Raw genomic sequence first — 9,872 nt, forward strand, 5'->3', positions numbered from 1 at the left:
CCAAGTGTTTAACGTTTAAATATCTTTTTTTGTGATTGTAGTTACTTTTAAAAAAATGATTTCTGTGTTTTTTAATGCAATAACTTTGAAAAATAAAAATAGTTAATCCTACGCCTGCTCCCAATTCTCTTCCTCCTCCTTCGTCAAATTACTGATCCATAAAACCCCAAAGTTTGAGAATAGGTGATTTTTTCACTTTGTTCCATTTTCCAACTTAATCAATTGTACTTATTTGACTTCAAACTCAGGCCTCTCTACAGGGAAAGAATAAGTCATGCAGACTGCATTATGCAAGTTCTTGTAAAATAGAGTTCTATTTTTAAATTAATGTATTGACCTTCAGGTTGTGGATCAATCTCCCAGTAGCATGACTGCATCAGGAGACTGATAATACCTTCAAGTGTCCTGATTTTGTTATAATTTAAAAAACAGCCTTCTGCTTGCGCACATCAGCTTATCGAGCTTCGTTATTGTGAGATCCATTTCCAAAGAACAATTTCCTGTCTCCGTGCAAATAAATCAGGTTTCTAATCTTGCAGGGCTGAGGGCAGATTCTAGACCATGATTAATATTCCAGGGTTGCAACTGTCATTCAGTGGAGCCTCTTGGAACAGCCTGTCAGGCTTCTTGTGATGACACACGTCTATATTACAGAATCTCTACAGATTCTATCGGTAGAACTGTGGAAGACAAAGTTTAAGGCATTTTGTGGTGGAGGCATTTCAAATGTAAGTCTTCTAAGTCTTGGACCTATGCTTTTTTGATAATTATTAAATTTTCCCTAAAGTAGCTCCGCTGGCACACAAGAGAGGATATTAGGGACAGGTTATGAGAAGGGGAAGACTGTTAAGTTTGCTGCAATTTTTAAAAGCCTCCTATTTCATATTCTGTTTGCTAGTATATCTACAATTTTCAATATAAAAATTGCTGTTTTTTCATTATCACATTTTTAAGTAAAGTTAGGTTTTTAAGAAAATGAGCCCTATTTATTCTTTACGTGAATGTTTCCCAAACCTACCTTTAATTGCACCCTGTCCACAATTTGAAAAGCGCTGTATTTTTTCCCTCTGGCTTTTTAAAAAGAAACCTGTGTGTGTTTGTGAGGGATTTGTCTGTGTGGATAATGTTATCATTCCTAAATAGATTGTAAACCTACGGGCAAAATCATTTATGTATATTTTATATATATTTGGTGTGATATTCCGTTACAAATGACTCTGTTTTCGAAAATGACCATATATTGAGACTCTTATGTAACTAAGGAGTTATAGTGATCAAACAAATACCTTCCTGAGAGAGGAACACACACTTTGTTTGTATCCATTTTAGAGAAGAATATCCAAGCCCTAAAGAGAAAAGTGTTTCATAATGTTCAAGTCAGAGGAATAATAACAATGATGTGTCAAATTTGCAGGGATTTGCAGTTTAATTTTTTCACAACTTTAACTCCTCTTACTCTCACAATGATCCTATAACACAGGAAGGTTTGGAGTAGTGCGATATTTTCATTGATGAGGACATTCAGGGAAATCATTTCACAAGTGAATCTGGAGCCAGATTTTCCTGTCTCCCAACTTGCTTAGAGCCTTTTTGCTAAGAAAGAAGTGGGAGACCAACACTATGGCCAGCGTAGCACTGAGTCCTTGAAATTTGGTATCCTGAGCACTCAAGTCAGGCTGATTCCATGAAGTTTAATTCTCTCCACTTATTTAGTGACCACTGGGTTTCCTGTTCTGAGAAATGGCTGCTTGTATCCTTTGCCTATTGTTATATTTGGCTGTTTGCCCTTGTCAATTTGTGGAGGTTCTTTATAATTCCAGATATCAATTCTTTCCTGGTTACATGTGTTTCAATTATTTTTTCCCAGTTAGTAGCTTGTCTTTTAATTTTATGCATGACACCTTCTGTTGTGCAGATTTTTATGTGGCTGTATTTATGAGTCATTTCCTTTAAAAATTATGCTCACTTGAGGTTATATAGTCTTTTTTATTTTTATATTATAATCATTTTTAGATAATTATATATAGTAAAATGAACATGCATTAAGGATATAGTTCAATGAATTTTGATAAATATAGTCACTCAAGTAACTAGAACACCTATCAAGATACAGAGCAGAGCTTGGCAAACTGGTCCATGGGCCAAATCCAGCCCACAACCAGTTTTAGTACTGTTCATGAGCTAAGATCTTTTTTTTTTTACATTTTCAAATAGTTGAAAATATCAAAAGAAAATTATATAAAATTCAAATTCTGGTAGCCACAAATAAAGTTTTATTGGACATGCCCATCATTAACATGGCTGCTTTCTCTAGAGAGAAAGAGTTGAGTAGTTGCAACAAAGATCCTGTGGTTCACAAACGATGAAATATTTGCTATGTGGTTCTTTACAGAAAAAGGTTGCCAATCTCTAATGTAGACTGTTACTATCGTCCCAGAAAGTTGTCTTGTGTTTATTTTTCCTATATATATATTTCCTCCACAGAGACAACCATCACTATGATTTTTATCTTCATAGATCAGTATTGCATATTTATTGTACTTTAAATAAATTGAATCATACTGAATGTGCTCTTTTGTGTATGGCTTCTTTTGTGTATGTTTATTTGTCTTAATGCATGCACAGATAGATTGTTCCTTTTTATTACTAAGTAGTATTCCATCATGTGTATCCATCATAATTTATCTATCTCGTCACCAGATGGTGGGCATTTTCCTGATTTTTTTTGTTATAATAAATAAAGTTGCAATAGCATTCCTGTATGTTTTTATTTAAACAGTGTTTGTAACATTTTATACTCCAATGTGTATACTTGAGAGATACTATTGCTCTGAATCCTCTCCAATATTTGGTATTTTTAGTCTTTCTAATTTTAACCCTTTTAGTGGGTGTGTAATGGTATCTCCTTGTGATTTTAATTTGTATTTCTGTTGATATGGAGGATGTTTTCACATGTTTGTTAATCCTTGTATGCCCTTTATTGTAAAGTATCTGTCTTTTACTCATTTTTACTGTGTTTTTTTAATTTTTATAATTGGTTATAGAAATTATTTACAAAAGTTGATTATAAGTCCTTTGTTGGACATGTGTGTTTTTTGTTTGTTTATGTGTGCTTTATTTTCTTCCAGCCTGTGGTGCACCCTTTTTTTTTCTTTTTATAATGGTGTCTTGATGATCAGAAATTTTTAATTTTGATGAAGTCATATTTACTATTTTTTTCTTTACTGTTATTGTTCTTTGTATTCTATCTAAAAAATTTTTGCCTACCTCCCAGTCACAAAGATATGCTTCTCTGTTTTTTTCTGTAACCTTTCTCTAGTGAGTATGTGTGTATGGTGTGAGGTGTAAAACCAAGTTCAGTTTCTGTATGCAGATATCCAGTCAATAAACATCAATGTTGAAAAGATTTTCTTTCCCCTATTAAATTGAATTGGTGCCTATATCAGAAATTATTTCTACTAAGCAATTAAGGATCTATTTCTAACCACTCTATTTTGTTTAATTGATGTATTCGTCTACACTTATGCCAGTTCTACAGTGTCATGTATATGGTAGCATTATAGTAAGTCTTAAAGCAAGGCAGTCTAAATCTCCCTATTTTGTTCTTTGAGATTGTGTTAGTTATTCTGGGTCCTTTCTATCTTATATAAATTTTAGAACCAGCCTGTCAAAAAGGCTGAGGAGATTTATATTACTTTTTCATTTGAATTCATAAATCAATTAAGGAGGATTTACATCTTAAAACAGTGAGTCTTCCAAATCGTAAGCATGGTATATCTCTCCATTTATGTCTTCTTTATTTATTCTCAACAAGGTTTTGAAATTTTCAGTGAAGATATCTTTTATATATTTTGTGAAATTTATTTCTGAACTCTTTCTGGTTTTGATGCAATTGTATTGAGATGTAATTTCATTTTCCTATTATTTGCAGAAAATAAATAGAGCTATAATTATTTTTTGTATGTTGACTTTTATACTGAGAACTTGGTGAATTCATTCATTAGATTTAGAAGCAATGAGTATATATTTATGATAGCTGTGAAAAAAGAGAGTTTTATTTCTTCTTTTCCAATACTTATTCCTTTTGTTTCTTTGCTCTTTATGTCATTGTTTTGGACCTAGGACCTCCAATACAAAATGGAATGTAAGTGGTAAAAGTACATATCCTTGCCTTGTCCCTAATTTTCAGCATAATACCTTCAATATTTCCACATTAAATATAATGTTAGCACTTGGTTTTTCATAAGTACCTTTTATTATATTGAGGAAATCCCCTTCTTATCATGATTTACTTAGTGTTTTTGCCATGAATGAGGGAAGTTAATTTTGTCGACCGCTTTTTCTGTGTCTATTGACATGGATAGATGATTTTTTCTCATTTAATCTGTTAAGATAGTGGCTACAGTGTTTGTTTTCAAATGTTAAACTGAACGTGCATTCTTGGCATAAACTCACTGGGTCATTATATATTACATCTTTTAGATAGTGATGGATTCAGTTTCTAATATTTTGTAAAGAACTTTCACATCTATATCCATAGTACGCTGAACTGTAATACTCTTTTTTGAAATGTCCTTTTCTGGTTCTGGACTGGGTAACATGGGTCTCATAAGTTGAGCTGGAAAATGTTCTTTACCTACTATTTTCTTAAATAATTACCTTAAGATTTAACACAATTTCTTCTTCAAATATTTGAAATTATTCACAAACAAAATCATGTAGTGTTGGATATTTTTTTGAGAGAAGATTTGTAATTACAAATTTAAATTGTTTATGAGAATAAGACTATAAGTTGGAAAAAATAAGTGAAACAATACAGAAATCTCAGAAAAAAATATGTTTATATTGCCTCACTTTTACTCTTAAGATTTCTGTTTTTCTCAATTTTGGAAAATTATCATCAACTATCTTGTCAAATACAATATTGTTTACAGACCTTCCCTCTGTTCTCTTCTTCTGGAAAACCTATTAGATTAAAAGTGGTGGTTCTCAGTCTACCTTCTCTGTCTCTTAACTGTTTTTTAGCTTTTTAAAATTCTTTTTTCCTCTTCTTGATACATTCTGAGTGAATCCTCAAGACTCATTTTTCTGATTCTCTAATTCTTCAGTGATAAATTCTAGTCCTCTAACTATGTCCAGTCTAGAGTTTAAGCCAGATATTAATTAATTTTTTATTTCAATAACTATATTTCATCCTTAAGTATATAATTGGCTCTTGTTTTATTTCTTCTAGCTTTTATTTATTTTATTTTTTCCTTTTTTAATGGAAGTTTGTTCTTTTTACATTTTAATAGAGACTATGTTTACTTTAAAATCACATTCACTATAAATAAATTAAAATGAAATTTTAAGAAATATCAAGCAACCCACAGGAAGTAAAGAAAGTGAATCAGAGAAAAGAGAAACAGAGAAAAAAATGAATCAGAGAAAAGAGAAACAGAGAAAAATAAAAGAAAGAGAAAAAAATAATAAAATGGCAGACTTAAGCCCTAACATTTCCAATAATCAATTTAATTGCAAATGGTCTAAATTTGCCAATTATTTACTTAGCTAAAAAATAAGTCAACTATGTGCTGTCTACAAGAAACTCACTTCAAATAGATAGAAATAAGTAGGTGAAAGTAAAAAGATGAAAAAATATATACCAAAGTATACGTATCTTACAAACATCAACTTCAAAAAATTAGGAGTGGATATATTAGTATTAGGTAGACTTCAGAAAATAAAGCAAAATATCAACAACAACAGACTAATAACGTTCATGTCAGCCAGAAAGAAACAAGTAAAACTTTTCAACAATACATGATTGTCTACGTATGAAACCCTATGGAATCTACAAGAAAAGCTCCTATAAATAGAAACTAAGTTTAGCTAAATTGTAGGAAAAAAAATTAATATACAAAAATCCATCATTTTCAGTAAATTACCAATGAACAATAGAAAATTAAATTTAAAAATACCATCTGCATCAAACATAAGAAATCCTTAGTGATAAATCTAGCAAAACATGCAAGATCTTTATAAGCAAAACCTTGTTGAGAGAAATTAAAGAAAACCTAAATATACTGTCTGCATCAGAAGACTCATTATTAAGATGTCAGTTTTCCTCAAATTTATCCATAGATTCAATATAATCCCATTCAAAATTCCAGCAGGCACTTTGTAAAGATTGATAAGCTGGGCCGGCCCCCTGGCTTAGCGGTTCAGTGCATGCACTCCACTACTGGCGGCTCAGGTTCTGATCCCGGGTGCGCACTGCCGCACCACTTCTCTGGCTGTTCTGAGGTCGCGTCCCACATACAGCAACTAGAAGGATGTGCAACTATGACATACAACTATCTACTGGGGCTTTGGGGAAAAATAAAAAAAGGAGGAGGATTGTCAATAGATGTTAGCTCAGAGCTGGTCTTCCTCAGCAAAAAGAGGAGGATTAGCATGGATGTTAGCTTAGGGCTGATCTTCCTCAAAAAAAAAAAAAAAAAAGGATTGATAAGCTGTTTCTAAAATTCATAAGGAAATGCAAAAGGCCTAGAATCGAAAAAACAACTTTGATGAAGAACAATGCTGGATGATTTACATTATAAACTTCAAAAGATTATGAAGCTACAATTAACAAGACAGTGTGATATAGGCATCAAGACAGACAAATAGATCAATGGAATAGAATAGAGTCCAAAATAGACCCACTCATAGATGGTCAACTGCTCTCAATAAAATTATATGCCAAGGCAATCACATGGTGCTAGAAAAATTAGACATCCTTATCCCAAAAAAAGAAAGAAAACTATCGACACAAATAAAACCATAAATGAATCTCATAATAATTATACTCAATAAAAGAAGTGAAGCAAAGAGTATATACTGTACAATTCTATATGAACAAAATTCTCAAAAATGCAAACTAATCTATAGTGACATAAAGTGAATTCATGGTTGCCTGAAAATGGGTGGAAGAAAGTCGAGAGGGAGGGATTACAAAGGGGAGTGGACATGTTCATTTACATTTTTGATGATAGTTTCATGGGTAAATACATCAAATTTACCTAATTATACACTTTAAACATGTGCAATTTATTGTATGTCAATTAAACCTCGAAAAAGCTCTTAAAATTTCAATAAAGAAATGAACAGACAGTTCAAGATAGTTTAGATTGACAAAAAGTCACATTTTGAAATTAGGACTGACTTGGAAAATTATGTGGACATATGCTTTCCATGGACATATGACACTGTAAGAAAATGCCTTGGAGCCCAGGTTATACTTTTTGAAATCACAGAAAGGAAACAGGTCACTTATTCTTTTCCTTCATGTATAATCCTCCAAAAGATGTAGATAAGTTAAGAATAAAAAAGTTTTTCTATGTTTGGAGATGATGGAATGGGTTTGGCTGGATTACAGAAAATTAAAAATGCTAAGAAAAAATTTAATACTAGACTGTGGTTTTGATAAAGCAATTTAATTTTTAACATGGTGTCAAAAATTTGATATTTGCTATGGAATCATTATTAATCTTAACACTCAGGAAAAATATTCAATGTTTGTTTTATGTACCCCAGGGATCAATAGCAATGCCACTATAATGCCAACAAATACATACTTTGTAATTTTTTCTTCCCTATAGAGTGCAACCACTGGAATGACAAGCCCCTAAGGGGAACTTTTGCTTGCCATCATCTCCTTCAGGTCCAAATAGATCCAAATAGAATTTTCCTTCAATAATAGAGGACTTAAAGGTTGGTAGCATTACATTTCTTGCTCTGCTTAGTTGGTCTGAAACCATTACTCTTCATCAATACTCCTTGAATTCTTACGCAGAATCAACCCCATGATTTTGCCAAACTCGGAAAGATTCTGCATCATTTTGGTTTGTTGATAAAATGATCTTATAAGTGTGTGTGTGTGCGTGCATGTGCATGCACGCACAATGTGAGACCAAAGATAAAAACTCCTGTGGGAGCAGCAGGTGATAATATTCAGGTAGGTCATAAAATTATATCTACCTTTGATAAGATATTGTAGTTGCAATTCAATTTTGGAAGGCAGTTAAAAATTCTTGTTACCCATGCTATATGGACAAGACTGAACAGGCAGGCAGTGTCTGCTTCATGGCAGGTGGGCATAAAGAACGCAATGCCTAGAGATCATTTCTTCTTCCGGTAGTTCTATATCTGTTCTTCTGTATTCAAACTCTTGGCCTTCTTCCCAGTGAAAGCCCAGTGATATTAATAACGTCTCTCATTTATTTTGAACTTTGAAGTTTACAGAGCATTCACACTTGTATTAATAACACAATATTATAAGGTTTAGGTCAGGAATTCCTCTTTTACTAAACAGACACTGACATTCACCTACTATCCAATATCTCTGAGTTAACAATGGGTCAATCTATAAACTAAAAACTCAAGTTCCTGATTCCTAGCCCACCTCACAAACTGCTATATTCAAGGTCAGAAATGATGTCTTTCCCCACTTTATGCTTTTCCAACAGTGGATTCACAAGAGTCCCCAAAGCTAAACTTAGAAATGAAAGGGAGGAACTCCTGGCATGGTCTCTGACACCTCTATTCATTTTTTTCTGCCTACTCTTCTCTCCTGGTTGTAAGTCTAGGATTAAAATCTTATTCCAAGATTTTAACTAAATAAAATGTTTCTAATGAAAAATATTAAATTTTTTTGAGGTGTAAACATCCCAATATTTAAACTTCTTCAAGCACCCAAACTCCTCAGAAACACCATCACCCAGAGTTCCTATTACATTAGGAGTTGTTAAAAAATCTGTGTATCTAATACTTTGTCAAGGAAGAAAAGATCAAACTGGTTTTTTGTTAATGTCATAATCCACAGAGATATATGCTTTCAATATTTATCTGAAGTAGGCCAACTTTGGAATAGCACTGAATTAAATCTTGTCTCTATTTCTGGTACTCATTATTTAGATTTGTCTAAGAAAGGATAGAAATGTAAAGAACGTAAATACAACTGAAGCACAGACAAAGAATGGAAATAAATATAGGTACTTTTATGTACATACAGCATACTCTCTAGACGTGTTGCTTTATTTGAAGATTGTGAAAAACTGAGGAACAGAAAGCATGCAGAAGTCAGTTTGTAGGTAGAATTTGAAAGAAGAGGGAAAATAAACAAATAGGTACAGGATCTCTACTAGGACCTAGATGAGTTTCCAACTCATTATGACAGATGCTCTGTTGGACTATTGCTCTGGATATATCGCAGTTGGCAGTAAGTCAAGAAGATGAGAGATGAAAATGAATAGAAAAAGCATGGAGAAGAGGCTGTAAAAATCCTTAATGTCTAGCTTGATACCTGGTAATAACAGTAAAAATGACCAAGCCAAAATTTATTGATAACTTTCTACATGCAAGCATTGTTGTAACGTGTGTGCACACATCATACCTGATTGATCTCATCCAGTCCCCTGACTTTAAATATCGTGTATGCACTGATTACTCAAAAAATGATGTCCAAGCCAGACATCTCCTCTAAACTCCAAACTCATATAATCAATTTCTTACTTAACATATCTATTTAGTGGTATAATAGACATCAAACTTGAAATGTACAAAGGAGAAAAATACCTCCCAAACCTGCTCTTCTACCACCATTGATACAATCTCAGGCCCATACCCTTGATCTCTACCTGCTACTGTTTCTCAGATGCACAGATCCAATTTGTAAATTAATGTCATGCATGCTAGATTTTTCTGACTTCTTCTTACTGTCTCCATTGTTTACAGTCTGGCCCTCGCTGGACTATCATCTCTCAACTGGACCACATTTTGTCTCCTATCTGATTTCCCTGAATCTACGTCTTTATTCCTTAATAAATGTTCCTGACAGAGTAACCAGAGCC

The sequence above is a fragment of the Ceratotherium simum genome, chromosome 7 (genome assembly GCF_057802395.1).
Source record: "Ceratotherium simum simum isolate JZ-2026a chromosome 7, ASM5780239v1, whole genome shotgun sequence".
Classification (NCBI taxonomy): domain Eukaryota; kingdom Metazoa; phylum Chordata; class Mammalia; order Perissodactyla; family Rhinocerotidae; genus Ceratotherium; species Ceratotherium simum.